Source organism: Anguilla rostrata, chromosome 3 (genome assembly GCF_018555375.3).
Source record: "Anguilla rostrata isolate EN2019 chromosome 3, ASM1855537v3, whole genome shotgun sequence".
Lineage (NCBI taxonomy): Eukaryota > Metazoa > Chordata > Actinopteri > Anguilliformes > Anguillidae > Anguilla > Anguilla rostrata.
In genome coordinates, this window is record NC_057935.1 from 8,833,476 (window position 1) to 8,860,620 (window position 27,145).

Here is a 27,145-nt window from a genome sequence, read left to right on the forward strand (position 1 = left end):
TTCGAAGGCGTATCGCCCTAAAAAAAATCCGAGTTTGCTTCATTTCCTTTAATTATCGCGATAAAAAGAGAAGGCGAGATAGCGGTGGCGTCTTAAAGCTCAGTAACGAGGTGTCCCACCTGCCTGTTCATAACGCACGGGGCCGGCTCAAGTCAAGGCGAAAGTTGGGCTCCAAAATCCATTGTATAATGAGACGTCTCATTATCCTGGCATAATCACACTTCCGTTGTGCCGTTTTTTTTTGAAAGCGGACACATATCTCCCTCGTGCCATCGCCTCGCATTTCGACCGTCATGATTAAAAACTTCTGTACGCTGGCCGTTTTTGAGCCATGATTAAAAGCTTGTTTGAACCCCCAGGAGGGTTCGAGCAGCTCTCCGGGAGTTGTTTGAATACGCGAACCGCGATGTAACCGGCTCTGATTCCGATACCTTGACCACACAAAGTTAGGGTCAAGATGACTGGGAGGAACCCGAGAAAGGATATCTCTCCAGGGGAGAGACTCTAAAGTTGGTGCGTTCTGTTGTTTTCCGCAACACACAAATCCCGTAACCGGGATGGGGTTCTGTGATAAGGCTCTGCACAGGCGAGCTGATCACATGATGCCACAGCTCGCGAGGATGAAATCTTCTCGCCACTCGACAAAAGCACCCTCACCATTTCCATTTTCAAATTCTTCCTCACCGTCCCATTGTCTCTTGGCAACCTGCCAATCTTCTCAGCCTGAGGTAGATCAGAATCTGGTTCCATTTGTATAGGTTGAGAAGAAAACTTGTCCCTCGCACTATTCTGTAACTTCAATAGCTGCAATACAATGATGTGGCCAGTTTCCTTTCTTTCATTTACATATATCAAACCCCCAGGTGACAGAGGTGATGGAATTTGGGGGGGGGGGGGGGCGATGACTGCTGTACAATTATAAAGTATAAAAGTATAAATTCCCAAAACTGTCATTTTTTTCTGTTAAATTCCACGTGTCTAATTGTGCTATTGTGGAGACTTGAGGAACAACAACCCTCTTGCTTTGCATATGAACATGCTGGAAAAAAAAAAAATATCAGTACAATCCTTTCCTAAGGACAGATGAACCATCAAGGTGCTTGTTATGCAAATTACACGGTGAGTACCTTAAGTGACAGGAAGAATGGAATTGTGTTCATTTTGCTTACTCTTCAGACACAGGAAGCCATAATCAAATTTAGTGCTGAATGTTTTTTTTGTTTTTTTCATTTTAGACTAGCAATTGCCATAATTCTTTTGCAGCCTGTCTGTTGATTCTGTGAATGATTTTCACCACTGTGTCCAGCCTGATTCAAATGGTATGCATAAAAATATTTATTTATTTATTTCCAACTGTAGAAATGGTATGGAAAATTTCTATTTTTAAATTTTCCCACTTTTATTCTCAAAATAATGACCAATTCTCTTTATTCGTCCACATTTTACCCTGTGCTATTGGAAAAGCCCGCTCATGTTGATATGGGCGGGCTGAAAGGTCTCGCTTATATGTTTATTTTATTTAGTTCAAAATAGGATATGGGTTAGGGCTAGCATTGTATGAGACCCAGACGAAGTGTGGAAATATGAAGGAAATTGACCCAAATATGAACAAAAGTGTTCTAAAAAACATACACGCTGCACCTTTAAGGTGCATGAAAAAAAAACCTGATTGCCAATTATTTTGAGAGCCAAATATGACATGTAAATTTGGTGACTAGAACTGAAAATTGAACTGATGAGCACAGACCAAGGTGGATGGTATTTCAGGTATGAACTTTGCACATGGTTTTCCAGTTAATGCCAATGCTCTCTTCCCTGTCCCTCATCTCCGGCAGTCATTCCGTTACCTTGACACTGGCCTCCTGTCCTTCTGGGAGGTGTAGTTTTTGGGCTCCAGACTGTCTTAATATCCTGCTTCTGACAACGCGCAAGACCTTGTGAGGAGAACAGAGACGGTGCTCCCAGATGAAATTTAAAGCAATAATACTCAAAGATCTTAGTTCCCCAAGAAAACTCTCTCTCCAAGTAAGCAAAGTAAATCTAATATCCAAAGGCTCAATGTCCACCAGCATTCGCGTCATTAGTATTCATCACCGTTTCTTCCCAGATCTTCCAAGCTAAGGGAGAGCCTAGTACAATTTTGAACAGTCAATAATGCAGGAAACATTCTCTCTGTTTAAGATACTTTTGTACCAGTTGTGGTTGTTTGTCACTTTTAGAAACATAAAAGAACAACAACGGCATCCATACTGGATGACGATGTCACAGTGAAGAACAATTGAGAATTAAGAAAGCTATAATATGCACTTTTGTGTGTGTGTGTGTGGGGGTCTTTGTGTGTGCATGTGTCTGAGTGTGTGTGGGTGTGTGTGTGTGTGTGGGGGTCTTTGTGTGTGCGTGTTTGTGTGTGTGTGTGTGTGTGTGTACACATGCATTTGAAATACGCTCTGACTGAGTTCATTGTATGTATGGCAGCCATTGGGGCAGAGCCACGTTAGATCTGTCTGAAAGCTTTATATTTTTTTCAAGGAAAGTGACATTTACCAGCCAAAGAGGTGCGCCACTTTCTCAGCCCCCTGTAATTGGTAGTAATGCTCTGGTTGGCAACCAGGCCTCTGTTGCTAGGCAACCCTTTTTAAGCTTTCAATTTACAAGCCATCCAACAAATACTTTTTATGCCGGGTGTTTACTCTATATGAATGAAAGACCGACGACTTGATTGTCAGCCACGGTTTGATTTTTGCATTTGGTTTACCAGCATTAGCGAAGTCTATGCAACTAAATTGTGAGAGGGATAAGGCTAAATAAAGAGATGTCAGTTTCTTAGCTTGTTTAGAAGTTAGGCATCCACAGCAGTGCTAATGTACACTATGACCATGGACATAATAGTTGGCCTTTCTTTTTCCAGCTTCTCGAAAGCCGCTGTTATTTTGCTGCTCGTTTTGTAGTAAGACAACCTCACAAACAAACACAAAGCAGATTTTTTTGGGTTGAGCTGCTGCAAACATTGATTATGGGGAAAAATATTGTAAATTATGTATGTTCCTTAGCGTGGGGAGAGTTGTTGGAATATGGTAATGGTGGTGAATTATGAATATGGAAAGAGGGGGTCAGTTTTAGAATATGCGCAATGGAATCCTTTCTCCAGTGAGGCAGCAGGAGACTCATGTCTGAACACATTGCGGGAATGCACTTCAGCGGTATCTGGTAGGACCGCGTCGGTGTGTTTTCATCTCTCTGTGCAGTAGGACCACAGTAGCACGTCGCTGAACTCGTAGCACCTCTCCAGAACTTCTCACAGAAACCCCAGCTTTGAAGGGTTTCAGCCCGAGGTGGTACTAGCAGGACTCCTGTTCATTCCTTGCACAGAAGCCTAGTGTATTGATACCTGTCACTTGCACAATACCACAGTACATCCAGACTCCGTTAGACAGAAAAAGTCCTCAGTCAGTACTCTGTATTCTAGAGTCTATTATGTGGCACTGTGGTAATCTATGTTCTTCCCGTACACAGCAAATCTTAGCAAACCTTGCTCATCATACAGTACTCAAATGTTTCTTAGTCAGTACTGTACTCTATATATACTGTTCCTTTGTACATAACCATTGTAAAATCCTTCCTCAGTACACAAGTGGCTCTGACACAGTAGTCTGGTTTATCCATATGCTTCGTTTAGCTACATAGAAGTGTAGTAAGACTCAGTGCACAGTACTGTATGGTCTCACACACAGTACAGGTGTGCATCCGTACTCTCCCCTTACTCACTTTTTTTTTTTTTTTGTTGGTTTTTGCTCACAATCAACAGTGTGCCTGCAGGCAGGTCACCAGAACTATACAACTCAATAACTTATTAATACTTAATGCCAGCACCCCGTGCATTATTTAACAATAATGATAACGTCTGTTCCATTATAGATTAAAGGACTTGGGCTCTTTCTAGCCACATATTTCAAAAAGGCGCAAATACTGGCTGATACAAACGATGGAAGCCAGGAGTGAGATTTGGGGGGGGGGGTGGGGGTGGGGTGCGGGATTTGTTGTTGGAGGGGCAGGTGGGGGGATTTTTCCCCTGTGTTTCTATGTCTTGCGTTTGCCAGGGTGTGGTGATGCTGCTCGGCTTGAAATTACCATTTTGACCCTATGCTTGGCAGTACAGCGCACGTCTCGTACACACTTATGTAAATGGCTGCCTATTGCACTCCGAGAGAAGGGTGGTCATCACGTCCTAGATGTGCAGTGATAACCAGGTACAATCTGCAGGCATGCGCCCATACGCTGTGTACAATCTCCAGAATGTGCAATGTGCGCCCTCCCTTTAAATTATCCGCACGTCTGCAGAGAGAGGCTGCAAATGTACTGAGAACATCCCGGAGAAAATGGCCGGTCCTTTGCGATCGCTAGCTCAGCTTCCAGGACCGAGGCAAATCAGGCTGAGGCAAATGTGACGTCTTCAAGTGCGTCGCTTTTCAATACGATGAATAAAACTGCCTTTCCCCCCGCAAATAAGGGAGAAAAGAAGAAAAGGAGAAAAAAAAAACTAATTGGAGAACGCGGCTCATTGGACAAAACGGAAGCGTGCTCTAATTATAGAGGAGGACGAAGAACAGGGGGTGAGGCGAGGTGATCTCTTGCAGATTCTGAGTGGAGTTCTCTGAGGAGTGGAGCTGGCTTGGGCCCTGAGGTTCCCTCAAGATTAGGCTTTCACTTATGCATGTAAATGGCTTTGTGCAGTAGCTATAGGGCTGGCCTCGTCAGCCGGTTTGCATTTCTGATGGGACACTGATGCTCTCGAGCATCTCAATAGGTAAGACATGCTGATGTTTGAATGTAGTTAGGGGGAAATGAAATGCTGTGCACCTGTACAATCTGGACTATGGAAAAGGATGCCTGCTAAACAAGTAAAAAAAAAAAAAAAAAAAAAGTAACAGTAAAGCAGAACACCAACGCAACTTTAGGAGAACGCCACGCTGGCTGTCCCATTGCTCAACAGTAGAAAATCATATCAGAGAAGCTTCGGGCAACTCATTATAGCTGCTTTCCGTGGGCATCCTAAACCGAAGAATGGCTTTTTAAACATCTCCAGCATTCGGTATCTGTGGGACTGTTCCTCTTAGACCAATAATCGTTTGAAAGCATTGCCTAAGGAGAGTCACGGGAGAGAGCACCGGCTCCATGCAATGGTGTGGATCCCTCAATAAAACAGCTGGATTAGCAATTTTCCATCATTTTTTTCCCCCAGCTGAAGTTCATCTTTTTTTTAATAGTCAATTTCTGTGCTATGTTGCAACTCCTATTTCTCCTGGTTCCTGAATGCCCAGTTGTATTTGTATTTGGCCCATTGCTCCAACAGCAAAAGGCCAGCCGCTGCTTGTGTTCGTTCGGCTGAGCTGTGTGGCCATTGGACGGGAGGGCTACATTCAACGCACAGCTAAAGAGACTCTTCGGCGCCCGTGAGCCTGCCCATTGTAGCACCGCCCCCACTGAAATCTTCCCTCTCCCCCTGCAAGGCTAGTGGCCACATTCGGCACAGGAAGGACTAGGATTGGTTCCCGGGCAAAGGGGCGTGTCCACGTCACTGATAGCAAAGGCTACAGAAGGACAGGTCACCCAAGAGGCCACACAGAGCCCATTTGAGCGATGCGAAGGAAGTGGAGTGTTGTTTTATGCATTGAACATAAAAAGGCCTGTAATTGTCATTAATTAGGCATGTCATTACTTAGGCATTAATCTGTGCACCCCATTAATCTTCTTTTAAAATGAGGTAGTAGGAAAAAAAATTGCGACAATTATTTAAAACTACCAAAATGTTAAATTGCTAAAAAGTTAGTAAATTAACATAGGCCCGCCATGTGAAAGCAATTTCATGTGACTGATAAACAGAGAAAAGCGCTGCCGCACACCGGGTATTTGCGATAGTGTGACTGTTGTGGCTGAGAAATGAAGCAGACAAATAAATCACAGACTTGTTGACAGGAAATAAGAGGGGAGTGAATTATGTTCAAGAGCTATAAAGCTTTTCTTTTTCAGTTATTCTTAAATTTACCACCATTTCAGCAGGACTGTGATGCAGGTTGTCTGCTCTCCACCTGTATAATAAAAATAATAATAATAATAATACACATTTACTGAAATTCACTATAAGTAGTATGCAACACAATTGCAATAGCCTTCATGGGCACTGGGTAAGTATTTGGTCCTTTATTCTGTGTCTGTGTCTGTGTCTGTGTCTAATTCCCGTTCAGTGTCTGGCTACCCATCAACACTACTTTTTTACAAAATCATTTCTTTTATCTCTTGTCATTAAAATTAATTGTGAGTGAAGTGAACTTTCTCTTGATCCACAATGTCATCATCTGATAATAATGAATTTGTACTGGTTTCGTGGTGAGATAATCATGCTGTGCTGAATTGATGGTGAAGAAATTATTTTTTGTTGGTTTGCTGATAATGAATTTGCTTCACATTGGTGGATGATGAGAACATCGTTTTGTGTTTGGTTGATGATAATGTATTTGTTTTGCATTGATTTTATAATAATGAAATAATTGTGTTTCATTGGATGGTTATTAATATTTTTTGCCGTTTTGTTTCACTAATATAGTGAACTTGTTTTTGTTTGATAATGATGAAATCTGTTTTGTTCATTTTATAATGATATAATTGTTGACTTGATCATTATGAAATCCTTTTGTGTTGGTTTGGTGATTTTTAAATCAATTCATGCTGGTTGTGTTGGTTGATTAGGAGCTGAATGTCTACAAATTGTTTGTATGTGTGGTTCAAAACAAAGAAAATTTTCAGTGTAAATTCAAGCTGAGTGTAAATTATGCTCAATATAAGGTACAAATATGAGTGTGTGTGTGTGTGTGTGTGTGTGTGTGCGCATGTATTTACATGTATGTGTGTGAGAAACCTCATTTGCTGTTTTTAAAGAAGAATTGCTTTATTGTTTTTAAATGAGCAAACAGAAAATGTTTGGTGAGTGCCCACAAAATGAACATGCCCAAATGCTTTGTGCCAGTCCGAAAAGAGGGAGGACTTCAATGCCATGGCATCTGTAAAGTATTCAGCCTCCGGGGTCATTCAGAATTCATGTCCGCACTCAAATACACCTTTCATGTTTCTGCACTAAGGTCTAAGTGTCTAAGGTCTAAGTCTAAGGTACCCGTTGTTGCAAACATAATGTTACATTTAAAAATGCTAATATATGCAATGTCTTGTTTTTTTTTGAAGGGCTGGTGTTTTTCGTAGGCTTGGTCCAACCAGAAACACACACCGCTGCGGTATCAATTCTTACTTGAAAATGTATCCTTATAGGATGCAACAAAATTAAAAGAAATAAAATAGAATGTTTATGCCCACATGACAAATATGTCAATAGTTCATAATTAATTAATCATTTTACAAAACACCTGCTTGTAGTTACTCTTGAACGGCTATAATTCATTAAAAAACAACATTTGGGCTTCTGAGCATCTATAATAAATTAATAACTACATTTTGGCTTTGAGCATCTATAATACATCAATAACTGCATCGTCTGTTTTTCTGTTTCGTTTTTCATGATACATCGATCACATCATCAGCGATGGTTCGGGTGGGTGGGCGGTTTTTGAAGTAACGTCGACCAAATTGACGGCGAACGTGTCCCAGGCCTCTCCCCAAAAACATTGTTTCACTGCCGGCTAAAGGCTGAAAAACAACGGAATCGTGATTTCTCCGCGTCTCTCTCCCCGCTCTGGCAGCCCGTGTAGTTCGGTGCCCGGAGCAGACACACTCAGGTGTAAAAAGCGATGTGTTCTGTGCGCCGCCTTCATCGGAGAGAAGAATGAGAATCGCCCGGGCCTGTTCATTACTCTGCGAGACGTACATTAACCAGGTGTGGACACTTGATGTGCGTTGCTCTTTCGTGAAATAATTTATAGAGCGAGATAACAAGTACTCCTCCGGTGGCTGGGAGTATCACACTGCTGCGGGGGTGGGGGTGGGGGGGGGGGGGGGGGAACATGTCTGGGATCTGTGGAGAAATCAGGGGCTTCACGCTTTTCAAAGGCCTCGGCTGCTAAAAATCCAAGACGTCAACCATGTCCAAAAACAATCGTTACACGCCCTGACGCTGTCTCTCACTCACTCTCCCTCCCAACACACAGACATATACACACACAAAAAAACACACACACGCACACACATACCACACAACCACAGACACTGGCAAACAAACACAAACACACACACACAACACACCCACAGACACAATCAAACAAACAAACACACACACACATTGGGAAAGAAAACATGTCATGCAGACTGTTGAAATGGAAAGAAAACTTGATACTTGGTATTTGGTCTTGTTTCGAGGCAAACACACACCCGGGTGTTGCATACTCTTTAATGTTCTCCGTTAACTACAATTTACCTTTGAGCCTGTTGTATTACTTTTTGCTTATACATGTCGGGGAAATGAATGCGCTGACATTTCTCAGCTGAGATGCTTGGCTAAAGCATTTAATAAACAATAATACCCGGGGGCATTTTCCAAAGTCATTTTGATATTCATAATACAACACACAAATTGACATATTACGAGTTTGGTTTAGCATTACAAAAACATTAAAAAAATGCATTTCCAAGCAAAATCAAAGAGACCTTTACGGGCTGCTGTACTTTTCTGTCAAATGCAAAGTGGTGTTGTTTTGTTGTTTTTGTCTGAATGCAGTCCAGAAATAAAGATAGAGAACAAGCTAAATTAACTACAATGAGCACATCATCAAGTCTTTCAGTCCAGTTCCATAGCTCAGAGTATTTAACATTAATAGATATTTAAACCATGATAATGAATGTTGCCCACAGATAATTTCTGTTAGTATGGAAAGGTTTTGGAGACGAGCACAGCTTGTTCAAGAACCCCCATTTCAGAGGCCGATGGGGAGGGCTCGATCCACTGACGAAATCTTCAGATGTACTAACACATTTATATACAAATAGCAGTCAGAAAGTAGCAGGAACAGTGTGTTCCAGACGGAAGTGCACTTATTTTGGGAAAAGTCATGAGCAAGCAAGTATTTATTTTTTTTCTCACTACGGCTGAGATAATTTGAGAGTGCATGCCATCAAACTTGTCTGTTGCCGTTGTCACTCAGTGAAAAAAAGGAGCCTCAAAAGGACTTACGCCTGAACCCGTTTTAATGAGAAAACAGGTTAGCCTGACTCGTACTTCTTGTCAATAACCCATTGACTTTTGTTTTTGACGCAACTCTGATCAAAGCGGGATTTCAAACCCGATTCACATTGCCACGTTTCTTATTATTTGCGCTGAGCCATATTAATTGTGTTTGATGACGCGCTCATCTCAAGTGACTTGAGTCGCGCTGATGGTGAGATTTAGATTGACAGAAAGCACTTGAAGAGCCTGAAAAGGCTCAGCCCTGGAGTTCCAGCACGTGGCCTTCTGATTACGAGCACAGCACCCTAACCTCTCTAGTGCGAACACCAAACGGCAACAGGCTGTGGACCGGCATGAAACCATTAGCAATCGACAGTGCCACCCTGTGAGGGATACTGCTGTCTTCAGCAAGCAGCTCGTTCAAACATAAATAGCCTGGTCAGTCACAGTCAGTGGTGGGGAGGAGAGCTATCGTAGAAAACAATTGAGACCAGCTGGCATGCTAATGCCACTTTATCAGTTGCAAAAGTTGCCTGTGTGTGTGTGTGTATGTATACACACACACACACAAAAGTTGCCTGTGTGTGTGTGTGTATATATACACACACACGCATACACAAAAGTAGCCTGTGTGTGTGTATATATATATATATATATATATATATATATATATATATATGAGAACTGTATTGTGCCTAATGGTATTTTGCAAAATGCAATTTCATAAGAAATAAAGGGCAATGTTGTGTTTGATTCAATCAGAAATGAACTGAACTCAATCACATAAACACATATTACCCTGCGCTGTTTGGTTGGCCGTTTATTAAACAAGCTTCTCGATTGCTTCCGTGAGACCCGGAACATTCCGCGCTGACTCAGACCTTCAGCGCGATGTGCTGGCTCTAATTAAAAGCTATTTTAATAGGCTGGGTTTCCTCCCTGTGATAAATTGCTGAAAAACTCGATGTGCGATGTGACTTTTCCGCAGTTTTGATTTATTTACAGAATCTTCCGTGACTGGAAAGTCAATTTTAGAAAGGTCAGCGACACCTTGGCAGGTAGAGATGCTTGTGGGCGATATTAAACATAACCAGGAAGTGAAAAAAAAAAGGTAATTCATTTCTATACCAGAAATCTTCAGAGTAAACTGCATTGTTAAGGCATCTAAGATTATGTTATTCTGTCAGCTCTGTGTCATTGCTGCCATCTGTGAAGCTTTAGAGCTAATTGAATAAAGACCGCACCATTTGATGCGATGCATTAAATGCATGTACTGTATAAAAACAGTTACTAATGGATGAACCTTCTCTAAGATGGAATACTTGTTAATGGTGTCAAACAGGATTAGGACAAAAGGTGATATCCGTTCCCCTCAATGGTGGTAGCACGCTGACCGTACCTCAAAACCACCTGCGGCAGGTAATCAGCCTGTGGCTAAACACCTGGAGCAGGTGGCAGAACAGGAACCCAGATGCTGATCTCTGAAAACTACAACAACAAAAAAAAAGCAACAACATGCTGGCAAAGAGTGGGCCTCTTCCACAGTGCAAGTGGAATTTTGTAAGAGTTACAGAGGCTGGCCAGAAGCCAAGCAGTGGAGTGCAGCTGACGTGTGATTGGTCCACCTGTGACATAAACTAATGCTTTTCAGCAATTTGGCAGACGTGACAAAAAAAAGTTTAAAAAATTTTTTTTTGGCTGGACCGCAACAGCGGGGCCAGCCCTACAAACGCGAATGTCTGTGACTGAGTGAGTGAATGACCGATGAAGTTACACCATTGGTCGGCCGAATCACGTGTGTTAGGTCCAGCCATATACTAGTGTTGTGGTTCCCTGTCGGGGCAACGAAACTAGGTTTTAACCGGGTCTTGTTTTTTAATAATACAATAGTCTTGGATGACTAAAACATGTTGCAGTGAAAATCTTTTTACAGTGACATATGTCAAAAAACTGTAGGTTTTAAAAAGCCTCCTCAGCAATAGCCACCGACTGCAGTCTTTTTTTCTATTTTTAAGAAGTCTGAAAATGGATTAAACTACAGCTTGGGCACCTTGGAATGAATTGCAATGACTTGCAATGGTTGAAAGAATATTACAAAACCATTGCTTCACCTTGAATAACAATACGTCTTCCAGAAATGAATGTGAAAGGAGAAAGCAGAGAGGAATAAAGGAGCGCTCTCTTTTTTTTTTTTTTTTTTTTACCCATGGACCTTCTTTGGCTATAGAAACTATAGACTCGTATTTAACTTGTTGCCCGACACCTGCTTGGGTTACACGGGACTCGAAGCTTTATTTCCTAAGATCCTCTTAAACAGAGTGCCTTTGACAGTTCAGGGATGGAAATAATTAAGGCAGAATCTTAATAGGAGGACACAACCCTAAGCCTCGCTTATCTCTCAAATAAGGACAGGTATTTATTCCAGCTGGGGAAGTGGGGGAAGTGAACCTCAAACTTAGGATTAGCCTGGGAGGCTCAGCCGGGCCGCTTCTTAGGCGTCTGACAATGAGAGCTGACGCGGGGAGCGTGTTTCGTCGCGAGCGGCTGCGGGACGCTCCAGGTGTCATCCGCGAGCTCCCAGCGCCCCGCTTACCTCCGAGGGGAGAAGACGGCACTTCGGGGAGCGGTGACAGACTGAGAGGGGCCCGGCTTACCCGTAAACTGAGCTTGCCGTGAGGCTCAAAAACAACGCTTTGCCCCCCAGCAATGAAAACCTGTCTAGGTCTAAACCAACAGGGAGGAACACACACCCCCCACCCCGCCCTACCAACTACAGCAACTACAGTAGGCATTCTCTACCCTGAGCTTCTAACGGCATTGAACTTTTGGCAGTCTCTCGCATTTGCATTCAGGCATCAATTTCAGGCTTCGTGCACAGTGAATGCATATGAAAGAGCTTGTGTCTGATCACCAAAGTGAGTCATCGAGAATGCAAGGATTTTTTAATCAGATGCCAATAGCACTGGCTACAGTGATGAGTATTTGGGAAAGAAAAGTGTAGTGTGTCTGTGCAGGGGTATAGGAGTGAGTTTGACTTTTGGGGGGACACATTTGTTCCCCAGCCCCTAACCCCACCTGCCCCATCAGTAAATTATGTTATATAGTTAGTGGAAAAGTTGATTCTACCAGAGCAAGTTATGGGTAATAAAGACGCAGGCACTTGGCAATTAGTCTCACCCCCCCCCCCCCCCGGCAAAACAAATAACAACTCTGATTGTGCTCAGAGGACGTGACACACCGTGAAGGTGCAAATGTCAGAGCAGATGCTACCTGGCGTTTCCAAGCAAACACTGCCTCGGTTTCATTTCATTACACTCCACTGTACATTACACTCGGATTCTTCCGGAAGTTAACTGTGAGTGTTAATGAACCTGCCGCACGGAGGTGGGGTGGGGTTGGGGGTGGGGGGGGGTCAGTATTCCTCAGGAATCCAATCAAAACAACCGCAGCAAATCGCAGGGTTGTCGGACATCATTTTTTTGTGTTTGAGGGACCCCTGGAGAAAAAATTGCTGGTTTGTGAAAGAGGGATGGAACAAAATTTTCCAGCCTGTTTAGTAAAGTGCTACGTTCATTCTCTCCAGGTCGAATCTTTCTCGGCCCCTTCAGACGCACACACGCAACGCTGCAGTGCAGCATTCACTCCGCACCCCAGCACCATTTGATGCGTTTCATTTCTCCCGTCTGAACGAGAAACCGAATCCAATTTTCCAGAGATGGCCACTGATTTCAGCCATAATTTCTGAGCTACATGAATGATTTTCTGTGGCATTTCATTGCAAACTTGTTATTTTATATGGTTAATAAACTGCAAAAAAAATGAATGCGATTTTTTTTTCTTTCTCCAGGTGACAGCGGTCTCGTTCTCTTAAGCAGTGAGCAGGAGCTTGATTTAAAAAAAAAAAATTAAAAAAAAGATCATACAATCCAGAGATCTGTTCTATAACGCATAAATTATTTTCCAACATTCTGAACTTCGAGTCGTCGGGATGACAGCGCCTATCTCGTTTTTATCTGTATGTAAATGCTTTAATGCGAGGTCGGCCTGCTCTCTCGTCCCCGTCTCCGTAACGATCCGATTGCGATGGCCGCCTCTTTTGTTCCAGAAAATGTCACAGGAATCGTGATTCTCTCTTCGCCTGATTGAGAGAAAACAGAACGCGTCGGGCGAGCTGCGGATCACGCCGTCGGGGTCGGTCCGCCTAACCGCCCTCCCTCCGCCCTGAGCCACGATTTCGCCGGTCGACTTTTTCCACAGACGCTGAGGAGAAGCCCTGCGACGGCACAAAAGCCCTGCTCAGTTTGCACTGTGCAGTCAGTACAATCGCAACGATGATTCATGGGCGCACAAACAGGGTACCCAAAACTCGCAACAGGACAATTCACGGCATGAATTTATCATCATTGAGGCAATACATACCATCGTAATGATAATGATAAATATTACAAAGTATAGGTGATAAATAAGTATGTTTGCATGATGTCAATTCTTCTTCTCTAGTTACTGTGGTAATTACCACATTTCTATTTGATTTATGAGCGCCAGACTTTGTTTTATTTTAGTTTTTAATTTTTAATTTTCTTTTGGTTTTGACAGCCAAATATGCCAGTTGCATTGACACACAATAACGCAAACAGAAAAGGGGGGGGTCAAACTGAATCCAGGGGGGGCCACGGTGTCTGCGAGATTTCGCGTTTTCCTTTTAATCAGCTGCCAATTAAGGCCGCGAGAACAAGGTGTGCGTGGATTCCTCAGCCAATCAGAGGCTTAAATGAAACCGCCCGCGCCGAGGACACCCCGAAAACCGGCGGACGCTGCGGCCCCTCCGGGACTGGGGTTTGACACCTGTGCTCCAGACAGTCGGGGCGCCGCCGGCCTATCTGCACCAGCTCCCACGGAAACGCCCACGCAGTTCTGCTGGTGGGCTACGAAATGAAGAAACCCGTGGAGCCTGACCGCACGTGGCTCGGAGACCACACATGCCAGTCGACCGTCGCGCCCAAGCTGACAGAAGGTTGTCACGGCAGCGGGAAGGGCCCAGAAATGGAACCGGGCAGAAAAGAAGAATAAAACAGAAACGGGTTCGAGAATACTAATGCAGGCTATGAGCGCTCAGGGACTGAAAGGGATTGCGCCGTGACACCGCGCGATTGCATCATTTCTGACCTCAAAGGATTTCTCCGTCACATATCAAAATGCGAGAGGAGCGAAATGCGTTTCGTTTTGGCTCAAGCCCTCTTATGAATCAAACATGTATCGCAAGCGATCTCCTTCAACTGTGTCATTGGCACTGGGCTTGCAAACCAGATGACATGTGTCAGAGATGACATCATAACCAACATATACAACACATAATGCAACATTATGCAACCGTTCCTCTTTTTGGCAAAATAAATATATAATATGTAATGAATTACATAAAATTTAAATCCAAAAAAATAACATCAAAAAATGAGAAAATTATTATCATTTGTGTTAAGCAGGTAATTATCATAATACCTTCCTTTATGTATTAGTTACCTACATAAATGATCAGACTAATGTATCTTACTGTTGGGAATTTTATAATCAGCTTCAACATGCATTTCTTTGTCCAGTATTTATTTATTTATTTTATTATTTGATTTATTATTATTTTTTATTTATTTGGCTTGCATACTTTATTTCAAATTGCAGATTTTCACATAATGCCATTACCATGCATGGTCAATAACATGCCTTTTTCAAAAACATTGTTACAGACAAAAACGGCTCTGAAAAACAACCACAGAAGAAGGGGTTAAGCACAATGTTTCCACAATTTGTGGACTAGTGAAAATTTACTATTTGACTTTGCAGTTACCTGCCTTAACACTGCCCGTCCTAAAAGTTTAGGAGCATTCAAAACTCTCCATTGTGGCATAAAACCTAGGCAGACCCTCAATGAGCGTTTCTGCGTTTGCATCCGCACCAAAAACGGGATGGGCTCAATACCAGCTCTCTCCAGGTGTGAGAAAAGGTGTGATTCTCGGGGAAAGAGTGACTGACACAGCAGCGTTTGAAGCCAGAAGAAAAAATAAATAAATAAAAATCAAATTCTCAGTTTTTTCCCCTTCTTCCCTCTGTTCCCTCTTGTGCTTGAGTACCGCCTGCGTTTTCGCTTGGTATTTGGACGGGAGACTTCAGTAATGGCTTCTCTGGGCATCCGGAAAGGTTGGCAAGCGAGTGTGTCCCATCTGGAGAGAGAGACAGAGCTGGGGTCTGAGGAATGTTGGAGTTTCTTTATTTATTTATTTCTAAACGCATTAATAATTCACCGGAATGTTGATGGCAGCACGCGCTCAGCACGGGGGGTACGTTCACCCGGTTTGGCGGGGGACTGTGCGTGGCACAGAGCAGCCCTTTCCTGAACCCTACCCCCCCCAAAAAAGAAATTTTTTCCTCTTGTTGCGTTTCTCACAAATGCGGCACGAACCACCTGCAGGGGTGTGTGTGTGTGTGTGTGGGGGGGGGGGGGGTAAGCAGTCTAACAGCATTTGATCCGTCTCCAGCCGACACCATTTCAGATCAGAAAAGCGCAGCGCTAAACGGACTTTGTTGGGGGAGGCGGCGCGACGCGCTTCTCAAGAAGCGCGTTCTCCCGGCGCACGCACCGAAGGGAGTGCGTGTGTGCGTGTGTGCGTGCTCACGCCACAGGAAAAGGAAAAGCTTTTCAAAAGAACGCACTCCGCCCTTTGGGATGCAGTGATTGCAGAGAGCCCACGTGCCCCCATACTGTATACGGCAGATTGTTTTACTCTATTTTCGGAGCTCCTGCACTTGCTTCTCGTTCTGTGGGCTGATTATAAAGTTGGAGCGGAGAGTGCTTTCTCTGAATTCCGCCCTCCCGTTCCAAGAACAAAACTCAAAGCAGGAAAGACATCAAGCAGGAAGGAAACACTTTGATGACCGATCTCTGTGGAATGTACTGATTCCATTTCATTACCACTCATGAAAATATTTTTTCACTTATAAAGAAGGATGAAGTACATTTGCTCCCCCTGTCACAGTCCCCCAGTTACAGTGGTTTAATGTTAAAACTGTGTGTTGGAGTGTAGAACAGAAGCAATTATGTCTGTACCTCCGTCTATATTGGAACACACACACACAGACACACATACACACACGTGCACACACACACACGCACACCTTTATGTGTTGTTTGTTGCTGTTGTGGTTGTTATTGTTTATGTTGGTTCTCTGTTATGCATCTGATGATTGCTGTAGGAAACATAAATTTCTCAAAGGACAATAAACTAAAGGTAAATTAATATTAACACACAGTAGCCATGCAAGGTGAAGGTGGTAACTTTAAGAAACAGTGAAATAAAGACATGAAACTGTTTGCAATAATAAAAAAAAACCAAGCTTTTTTGCAGTCACTAGGGCACAGCCATCTTGGAACAAGATAGGTTGTAACGTCACAAGATTTGTTTGTCTCGGTTGCTAAAGCTATTCCTGTTACTAGACAGCAGACTTTCAATGAGCTCAATGACGATTCGTGTGAAAAAAACAAAAATTGTGAGGGATGGTCAAATGAGTATTACTGATAAACACTTGCTAATTTTAAATGCCTCTGACGAAACTGCACTGAGACTGACAGAGGGGGCAGCATTAATAAAGGGCTGATTTTTTTTATCATGTGACTGACAGAGAGATGGGGGTGAAGTATTGAGGTTCATGTGACCAGCAACCACCTAGAACACCTTAGCAACCGCCTAGAACTCCATAGCAACCACCTAGCAACATCCTAGCTACCACCTAGAATACCCTAGCAACCACGTAAAACACCATAGCAACTACCTAGCAACACCCGAACAACCACATAAAACACCTTAGCAACCACCTAGCAAAACCCTAGCAACCACCTTAAACACCATAGCACACATCAAGTTTGATGAAGAGTTAATTTAGCTCTGCATATATGTGTCACAAATCACCTCATTGCCTTTATATTTTAGCACACACAATACTGCTCATACTACAAACACTGTTCACTCTGTTCAGCACAAATTCGACTTTGCATTGGCAGCATCAACACTTCACAATTTCTGCAGGAACTGTCTAGTTATTATTATTATTATTATTATTATTATTATTATTAGCGCAGGGAGATCTGGCAGCCCGGCACAGAAACACTGCTACAAGCCAAGCCGCGTGCGCGCAGACAGAAGGTCCATTAGGATAGCAGTCTGGAGCCAGTGAGAAGGTCTGGAGTGTCAAACGGCGTGGGTGGCTGAAACTTCAAAAATGTCCCCTGGAAATAGTCCTCCATGCAACAGCTGGGCCCCCCTATGAGAACCTTAGCTTATAATGAGAGTGATAATTAAGTGACAAGAATGGGGGGAGTATTTTTTGCAAAATTATCAATTCGTGATGAATTGTAAATGAACAACCGAATGGATGAACAAATGTTTGCATAATTTGGCGACTTTTGGTATATGGGAGATAAAAGGGCAAGTTTCAGACTTCGGCATGACAAAATTTCAAAGAAAAATGTTTTGGTTTTTTTTGTTGTTTTTTTCCAAGCTTAACTTGTGCCCTTTGTAAAAAGGCCAGAAAACTGTAACCCTGCAATCTCTCCCATTCTGTATCTCGTATTACGTTCCTCAAATTCATTCCTAACTGTCCCTCTTCACATTGCTCTGCTGTTCTTCTTATGAGTAATTTAGAGCATGGTGTACCAGCTGCGCAATCTGAGGCAGAACCTGCCAGCCAAGCAATCGGATTCCTTTTTTATCCAGTCCGCCGTTATTGAAATAAATCAATGTTGGAGCCCGTCGCTGTGCAGTCCGTGATTCCAGAGTCTCTCTTTGTTAATATACTGCGAGGTTCTTTGGTAATGGCCATTTATGTAAGTGCGTGTTGGAGTAGTTTTGTGAGACTTAGGAGGCATTATTGGCCAATACAAAGCTCCCCACACTTTTTGAGGACGAAAAAGACTCTGTGTGAATCTTGCAGAGCTGAACCGCCGTCGCAGACACCAATCTGTCTATTGGGCCGTAGAAGAGGGGGACCCTGAGGAGAAAATGAGGTCAGAATTGAGATTCCCTGAAGCAGAACTGTACAGAGCGAACGGCACACTCCCCACAGAGAAAACACCGGGCTTAGAAGCGTAATAACAGTGTATCAGTGTGTCAACAGAGCATTGTGGGGGGGGGGGGGCGAAAAAAAAAAGCAATAATAAAAATGAGTGGCAGTGCGATGTCGTGGTCAGGAAGGAGAGTTGCAGGTTTGAGTCCTGGGTGGCTTAGCTTCCTACCTGGATAGGCAATATGTCGAGTGTAAACTGAGCGCCCTAGTGCCCATGGATGAGGATGTCCATCAAGCAATAATGAATGTAATGTAACAGTGTCGGTATGGTATAGCAGTGGAAGCCTATGGAGCTGGGAAAAGCAGAATTTCATTGGCTGAAATTTCATTTTATTTGACTTTTTTTTATACCGAAGGTCACTGGAACAAATGCAGACACGTGTCAGATAAAGTGCATTTCTCCTGAAGTAGCGGCTATCCAAAGCCATGAACATCAGGTCTAGTTCACATAGTAAAGCCTTTGTAAAGCCAGTGAAGTTGTGGCTAAGTCTTAAGCTAGAAGTAAGGCATAATTACAAGAGATATGATAAAAGAACTTCAACATCAAGATGAAGATACTAGTGCAGCATGAAAGTGAGAGAAGATCAAGATACAAGATATAAGTGTTATGCGAAAGTGATACTTAATTGGTGGTAGCTCAGCAGAGTGTTGTGCTATAGTTAGTCAAGGCAGAGTCTGAAGAGATCTTCAAACCACGGTGGAAAATGGGCAGTGACTGAGTGATTCGTAGAGGAATGGGTGAGTTTGTTCGACCACCAGAGAGCTAGGGTGGAGAAGCTCTACAGTCGGACATTTCCGTTAACATTGTGCAAATCTGAGATTACACTGAGGGCCTACACAGAGGCCTGAGGGGTGATGAGTTTGACAGAATGACTGATCATTGATGGTGTGTTTATGTATAGGGGAGTCAATCTTCCCTGCTGATCTAAACAATGAAATGAGATCACACTTCTCAAAATAAATGAACAAGATTTTTGTCATTAGGTAAATAACAATTAGCCTTCACAGGCATGCAAGGTTTAAAGCCAATAAAGAAGGGAAAGATGGTAAAATATGACAAAGCCAAGTACTGTGCAAGCCATCCATCTACACTTCTGCTGAAGAGTTCCTTTGTAGTGTAATTTAATGGCTGAATTACCCTGTCATGGTCAACTAGATTTTGAGTTCTACAATTTTATTAATTTTACTGAGGAAGCAGGGTCTAAGATTCATTACTAACTATGATCTTGTTCTTTGCGAATATATTTTTGTTGAGTTATGTTTTAGCGAGGTCATTTATGTGTGGACAAGAGTCAGTGAGAATGTTGCTTTTGGATATATCTACCCTAGACTGATTTGTAAAACTGTTCTGTTGATGTTTCCTGGATAAGGATGAATGATGAAGTGGTAAGTTTGCCATTTGAAGAAATTCAAGGAAGAAGGTGTTTTTAAAAAACATTTGACAGGTCTTGTTAGATTTACTGTATCAAACATTCATTTGTTATTCTTTTATTTTTTATTAAAAAAAGAATGTTCACTGCATATGCTACATTCAAAAAGTGCTACCCTAGGTCTGTTTTTTTATTTTTTATTCTATGTTAATTTATCAAAAATAAGTATGCGTGTTCGAGCATGTTTGTGTTGGAACAGTATATATAACGTTCAGTGGGCAATGAATGGACTGGTGTGCATCTTTTTTTAAAATGTGAGATCTCTGTTGAGTTCAGTGAAGAGCTGATTACAGCACGTATATGCAGTGTGATGCGCAACAAGATAATTACGTCAACATATTATGAAGGACTCATGTTCGGAGGTTAACTACGAGTCAGCCAAGACCGAACACATCCCGGGATTGCATTTCCTGTTTCGTGTAATGTGCACAGTAGAATGCAATTCACCAGTCGCAGGATAATATCCCCACACATGACCGGTTCAAGTCAATCATAAAGATGGCCTTGTTCTCGTACGCAGCCGACGGTTAGACGTTGGCAGGCTCAGAGACAGACAGCCAGGGGCCTTGGGGGCCTGGTTTCTTCAGCGACAAACTGGCGGGAAAATTGCATTTAAAGTTTGGCGCAATTTGTCTTCATTGTTGCAATGTTAAGAACTCGCGGCGGAAATCGAATCTCGCTAAATTCATTTAGTTTTGGGGGCCGGTGATGTGCAGCGAATCATTCAAGTTCATGACCAGAATGACATGATTTCATTACCCGGCTTTAGGAGGAACTTTTTGGGGAGCGATTGTGTTTACTAGGCTGCCCCTGGCTATAACAATAATCATTCACAAAAGAAAAAAGATTAATTTTGTTTAATGTAAGATTGATTTATTTATTATTATTATTATTGTTGTTGTTGTTGTTGTCGTTGTCGTCGTCGTCTTCGTCGTTATTATTGTTGTTATTATTATTATTATTATTATTATTGTAATTTGTTCGCACAGGGATGCCAGGGTTTTACCTTGCAGAAGTAGTGGACTGATTTATTGAAACAAGTGTACTCCAAAGCAACCCAAATGAATGCAGTTAATCACGAACCCCTTCATGCAATAAAGCAGCAAAAATAAGAACAAGACAGAAGAATGTCATGTTCCGCACACAGCAGCATCATTAAAGTGAATCAGCTGTTTATGCAACAAAATGTCAGTTCCTAAATGCGGAATTGATTGCTGTGGAACATTCTGGAGTTTTCACGGATTGTTTGTTCTGGGAAGCCTGACAAATATATTATATGGTATGACATATGAAAGTGACAAATATGAAATCGTATTATATAACAGACATCTTTACAACACTCGCCGTGTTTACAAAATGTATTTTTTTTAAACAAGTGTCACTAAAGTATGCAAGATCATGACTACACAACCCAACATATGCTGCCCTGACTAATATACACTCTTGTGTCTTGCAAACGTGTTGGAGAAGGGTTGGCCGATCCCCATTGTCTCTCGAGTAACATTGTGTGAATCAGAGATAGTTTTTTTTTAGATCAATGATACACAGAGGTGTTTCTGTGAATAGGACAGAATGCTAATTAAAGCATGACTAATGGATTTGCGTATTTGGTAATATGTTAATGCTTTGCACACAGCCATGTCCGAGGTCTGTAAATAACAAAGAGAGTAAAATGAGTTATTAGAATTATCATGGGTAGCAATGCAGCTCCTCCTCCTGCTGTTGCAGTTCCTTTCTTTTTGTAATCATACAGTTCAGGACATCATTAATATACAGCACAGGCTGTAGATTTTCTTACACCAGCCACTCAAGCACCTTGCCTCCAAAAGCAGTCGAGAACAAGAAAACTCAGATCACAGAATGAAAAGAACTATCCGTATACGCTGCGGCAAGTTTATAGAAAACTGTGCAGCTCTCCAATGTGAGTGACAGAACAAACAAACATTTCCCAAACAAAGACTCCACTAGTTTGAAATGTGTCACATTGGCCCAAAGTCAGATATTGAAGATACTGTTTGTCCTGTCACTTGATTCTTCTATGTTTATAGTGCTGTATGGATTTATATTGCAAAAAGATGTGATATATCTTTTCTCTTTGGCTATTTATTACTGCCTATTAAAGCTTTGGCTACGTAGGATTGCTTTCTGTATGCTTTGGACAATTCTGTGGTTTAATTAAGCCCCCAGATATTTACATTTTGCTGAATAATATATTTTAAAATTCAATCCCATCTTTAAAAGGGTAAATTATACATATAATGAAAGTGTGATTGGTTAGAACCAGTATTGGAATATTTTCAAACAAAACAAACAAAACAACAAAAGAAGAATCCCGTAGTGGCACATTTTTAAATGCTTATGCTTATAAGTTTATAAACATGTGGTTTATAATCTCAATAAACCATTTTGCGCTATGTTATGCTGTTTAACATAACTGCTGTCGTGACTATATTTACTTAAAATGAAAGAATCTCTTACTGCTGATTATCAACATGGATTGAGATTTATACCTCATAAGTTACACTCAAGCAGTTTAGATGCGTGACAAAAATAAGAACGCAAGAGTCAGGTGCAGAACTATGAATCCATTTCTGAGTAACCGGAGCTTGTTTTACAATTTTATGCCTTACAGAAAATGAGCTTTATTCCAGGATCCTCTCCGCAGTTCCGCCAAAATTGTTGTTTACATATAACAGTCTGCCGAAACTATGTTTCCTACCCAACAGCGGCGTCAAACTTGTTTCACAGCTCCCAGCGAAGCGCTAATGGGCTGGGTTAATGGGAGGATGGAAAATGAGCAGAACCAGGTGAGCTAAGCCTGGCGGGAACATGCAGAATAAGCAGTCAGGTAAACAGACTGTCCTTTCACTGAAACAGACAGGAAAATGCATTTCACTATCCTTATACTGACACGATGTGAAACGCAGACCCACTGAGATACGAATGGTGGGCATTCTGAACTCCCAAATGTTCGCTGCTTTGAAAATTTGGCATGAAAATATACCCTTTTTAAGAAGTTGAATCTGTTTCTGGAATTATATACTTACATTATGGTAGCCAAATTTTCAAATCACATAGCTATAATATTTCAATATTAAAGCAGCAGGAATCGAGATCTGCAAAATCCATTTTTTTTCTACATTGGCTTTTCAAACAATACATATCTCCTATTTTGGATTGCCAATATTTCACTTCATACACATACTTATTTGGCTCTCCCCCATCTTTACATGAAACTTGTCTTTCCTAGAGTGTATTTTTTTCAGCAACTGTGCTATCATATGGCCCGGCACCTAATTATAACAGTTTTTGGATAAGTGATAATTAGGAGCAAGATAAGGTGTAATTGTGTTTTGCACTTCCTGTCTCCATAACTCAAGGTTCTACAAAAGTAAAGTAAATTTATTGTGTAAGTGTTTTGAACTAGTCGGCAAGCCTGCGGTACTGTCTGCATGCTAAGCAGCCAGCCAGTTACAGCACGGCTCCCAAAATCACAGACGGAGACGGCAGCACCTTAGCCGCACCTGCACGCTGAGCTGTAGGGGGCTGTGGAGGCAGCGCGGCTGTACGCTCGGAGAAGTTTTCCAGCTTCATTTCCTACAGGACCCGCTCTTCAGCCAGACAAAGCGGCGCAGATCTTATGCGAGATTAATGGCACTGTGAATCACAGGCCCTGTCAGCAATGCAACGGGTGTCAGACCTGTTTTCCGCAGCTGTGGCTCATTTGAATCTGTATAATCTCCGGCGTGCCTGCACCGCTGCCCCCCGACCACTGACAGCTGCATTAAGTACTGTCAAGTACAGTGTCACTCCCCTGTCATCTCAGAGGGGTGCGGGGAGGGAGGGAGGGAGGGAGGGAGGGAGAGAGAGAAAGAGAGAGCTAGGAATGGAAGGGGAGTGAGAGAGAGAGCGCAAGAGAATTAGGGGGAGTGAGAGAGAGAGAGAGAGAACTAGGGATGGAAGGGGAGGGAGAGAGCTAGAGATGGAGAGCGAGTGAGAGAGAGACAAAGGGATAGAAATGGAGGGGGAGTGAGGGAGAGACAGAGGGCTAGAGATGGAGGGGGAGTGAGAGAGAGACGAGGGCTAGAGATGGAGGGGGAGTGAGAGAGAGACAGAGGGCTAGAGATGGAGGGGGAGTGAGAGAGAGACAGAGGGCTAGAGATGGAGGGGGAGTGAGAGAGAGACAGAGGGCTAGAGATGGAGGGGGAGTGAGAGAGAGACAGAGGGCTAGAGATGGAGGGGGAGTGAGAGAGAGACAGAGGGCTAGAGATGGAGGGGGAGTGAGAGAGAGACAGAGGGCTAGAGATGGAGGGGGAGTGAGAGAGAGATGGCGAAGGCTAGAGATGGATTTGGGAGAGAGAGATGGAATGCAAGACAGAGAGGGGCTAGAGATGGAGGGGAGGTGAGAGGAAAATGGAGAGGGGGAAGAGAGGGAGGGGAAGTGAGGTACAATTGCAAGAGAAAGACAGTAGATAGGGAGAGGGAGAAATACAGAGTGGGGGAAAAGGCTGAAAGAGAGAGAACAGGAAGTGTAGAGATAAAGAGCATAGATAAAGAGTGAGGCAGGGAGAGAGCATGAGAGACAGAAAGGGAGAGGGAGAGAGAGAGAGAGAGAGCAAAAGAGCAGAGAGATGTTTGTTTTTTCGATGGAATGTGACATTTACATGATCAGCATATCATGATTCCTCCATAAACGTAAAACGTGACATGAGAAAGATAAAGACCTGGCATTTATAAGGTTAGCTCACACTTGAATAAACGGACTACACGTATGTAAGTATTGATAATAAGCAAAAATAAGTGCATATTTATTTATTATTGTGGAATTATTTTTGGGGACCTTACTAGGAATGAAAATGTTTTAATTTAAATTATTTTAAGCAAGTGCATTTTGTCCTTAGGGATTGGATTGTTTGCTGCATAAAAAATGTAAAGAGAATACCATTAAGGCAAATATCTCATGTTTTTAGTATTCCTGCTGCAAGTGTGACATTGGGACTTGCACCTTTGAAGAGTTTCTACCATGCTGAAAGGCAATGTCCTCTGGTTCCTTATTTCCAAGTGCAGGTGCTATACCGTAAATGGATTGTATCGAATGGATGTGCTTTAGCCATTTACCAGTCATCCTACCATGGTACTTTAGATGATGATCTGTTTTTACATGATGTGATTTTCTTAGATGGGACTGGGAGAGTGAGGCTTCTTGAAACCCAAAATGGGTGAAAGCTAATGTCATCATATATTGACTACTTCAAATGGAAAAAAAAAAAACTAGTTTGCACTAAAGGATCGTTTGTAGTGAACGTCCAGCACCACTGTGGGACCTGACCTGTCCACAGGAGCCATAGCTATATGACATCCCCTTTGACAGGGTCATAACTGTAGGGTGTCACATACAAGAGCCCTTACCTCAATGTCACCGTTCGCTGGGGACAACAGTGCAAGGTACCATCTCCCACAACTGTAAGTGATGTCAGATTCCTGCAGGAGGCAGTGCTGAGATTGCTCAGACTGGAGAAACGGAATGTCTGAATCAGAGGCCTGCGATAGACTGGCGGCCTCTCCAGGGTGCATTCCTGCCTTTCGCCCAATGCATGCTGGGATAGGCTCCGGCACCCCCCGCGACCCCAACCGAGAACAAGTGGGTATTGATAATGGACGGATGAATGGATGCATGGGGTGGCTACAACCGTAATCCTCCGGACACCGCAATCCTACTCTTCATCTCCTGTCTGAACAGAGCCTCTAACAGTGGGAAGGCACTGAGCAGTTCTTGGTTTTTGGGGGGGTTTTTGGCATTCTGGGAGTCAGAGGAAATGAGAATTAGTTATGAGCCCAGCCATTCCCTCTTTACCATTGCTGACGTGCCTTTCCATCCTGAGCTTGGAAGCAGCCACACCACCCTCTCTCTCACCTCTCGCACTCCCTTCTGCTTCTCCTGAGTCTGGAATCCACCCCACACCCCTCCCTCTCCCTGCCTCTCCTGAGCCTGGAACCAGCCATACCACCCTCTCTCTCACCTCTCGCACTCCTCCCTGGCTCTCCTGAGCCTGGAATCAGACACACCCCCCTCCCTCTCCCCTCACGCACTCCGTTCTGCTTCTCCTGAGTCTGGAATCCACCTCACCCCCCTCCCTCTCCCCTCACGCTCTCCTCCCTGCCTCTCCTGGCTGGAAGCAGCAGCCGGTGCTGCTGTAGCCCACGCGTGTGGCGGGCGTGCGTCTCTGATAGCCCCCGTTTTCCGCTCTCTTCCTCTTCTCTTCCTTTTCTACCCTTCAGCTCCCTTTATTTCCCTCCATTTCCTGGATTGAGGCCGCTGCACACATCCTCTGTTTTACTATTTTTCCCTCCGTCCGTTTCATTCTTTTGAAAAGCAGGCTGTCTTTCATACTAGTCTTTTTCATCTGTCAGGCGATGCCTTGGCAATTTCTACAGCAAGTCTAAAATAATAATAATAATAATAATAATTATCTAGGTTTTCATCTACTTTGTGAAGTTCTTGTAGAAGGCTCTTGCAGAAGCAAAAAGGTCAAAAATGGAATTGAACAATGGTTCAGCGTTTCCATCAGAACTGGGCACGTGCAGAACCGGCTCCTCGGGGGTTAAGGTAATCATCGGAGGGGATTTCTTCCATCCCTTTTACGCCAGAATTCCGTAAATCATTTTTTCCCGCTTGCTGTACTTTTGATAAGAGCATTTCCCCATTGTGCCCACAGTTCGGCTACCATCCAATTCCCCAGTTGTAAGGGATTAATTCATTCCAGGATTAGCAGTCATAGGTTGTGGGAAAACTTTAATTTAGTACTGAGAGGTAAAGAAAACTTTATACAAATATAAACAATAACTCTGTGAAATGATTCAGCTGGAGAAAAAAACACAGTAATCATTTCACAGTAAAAACAGGTTTTTAGGCTAATGACAGTTCGGTTTCAGGTTCTTTTCCCCCCTTAACCTCCATTTCTGAGTGTAAAAACTTACCTATTTTTTTCTGTTAATTAATGCGAAAAAAGGTTTATTAGATGTGAGTTTCAAGACAAAAATAAAATGATAAATCAATGCATGTATAAATAAATGTTATACAATTTATAAATATGAAACGTAGTTACATATCACACTTTATAGTACAGTACATTATCTGAGGACTAGTGTAATCCTACATTATTAATTCGCAATTAATCAATGTCTAATTCAAGTGTGTGGCAGCAGTATGTGGCACAATGTGATTTTGCACAGTGTGGGGCTGCTCTCTGCTAAAAGATCACTGTGATAACAAGGCCAGGACATTTAGTGGAAGTCAGTAATTTACTTAAAATCAATGTGAGTGGCAGAGGCAGGCATGTTGAATCGGCTCGAAAAGTTTAGTGTTTGTCGAAGGTTTGAAAACAATCTGGATTCAGCACTTGGTGCGTTTAGAAATGCACCTTTATGCACCTTTATGCAT

At 42.8% G+C, this 27,145-nt stretch overlaps 1 protein-coding gene and 1 long non-coding RNA gene across 2 annotated transcripts in view; one reads left to right on the forward strand and one right to left on the reverse strand.

Moving 5' to 3' along the window:
- The window catches only part of mrnip (MRN complex interacting protein), a 317,439-nt gene that overhangs the window by 58,596 nt on the left and 231,698 nt on the right, over positions 1 to 27,145 (forward strand). The gene's annotated exons all lie outside the window — the stretch shown is intronic.
- The window catches only part of LOC135250037 (uncharacterized), a 96,752-nt gene continuing 84,354 nt past the window's right edge, over positions 14,748 to 27,145 (reverse strand). The window contains exon 2 of the long non-coding RNA XR_010328848.1: positions 14,748 to 15,378. This is a non-coding gene — a long non-coding RNA (uncharacterized LOC135250037). The remainder of the gene's footprint in view (positions 15,379 to 27,145) is intronic.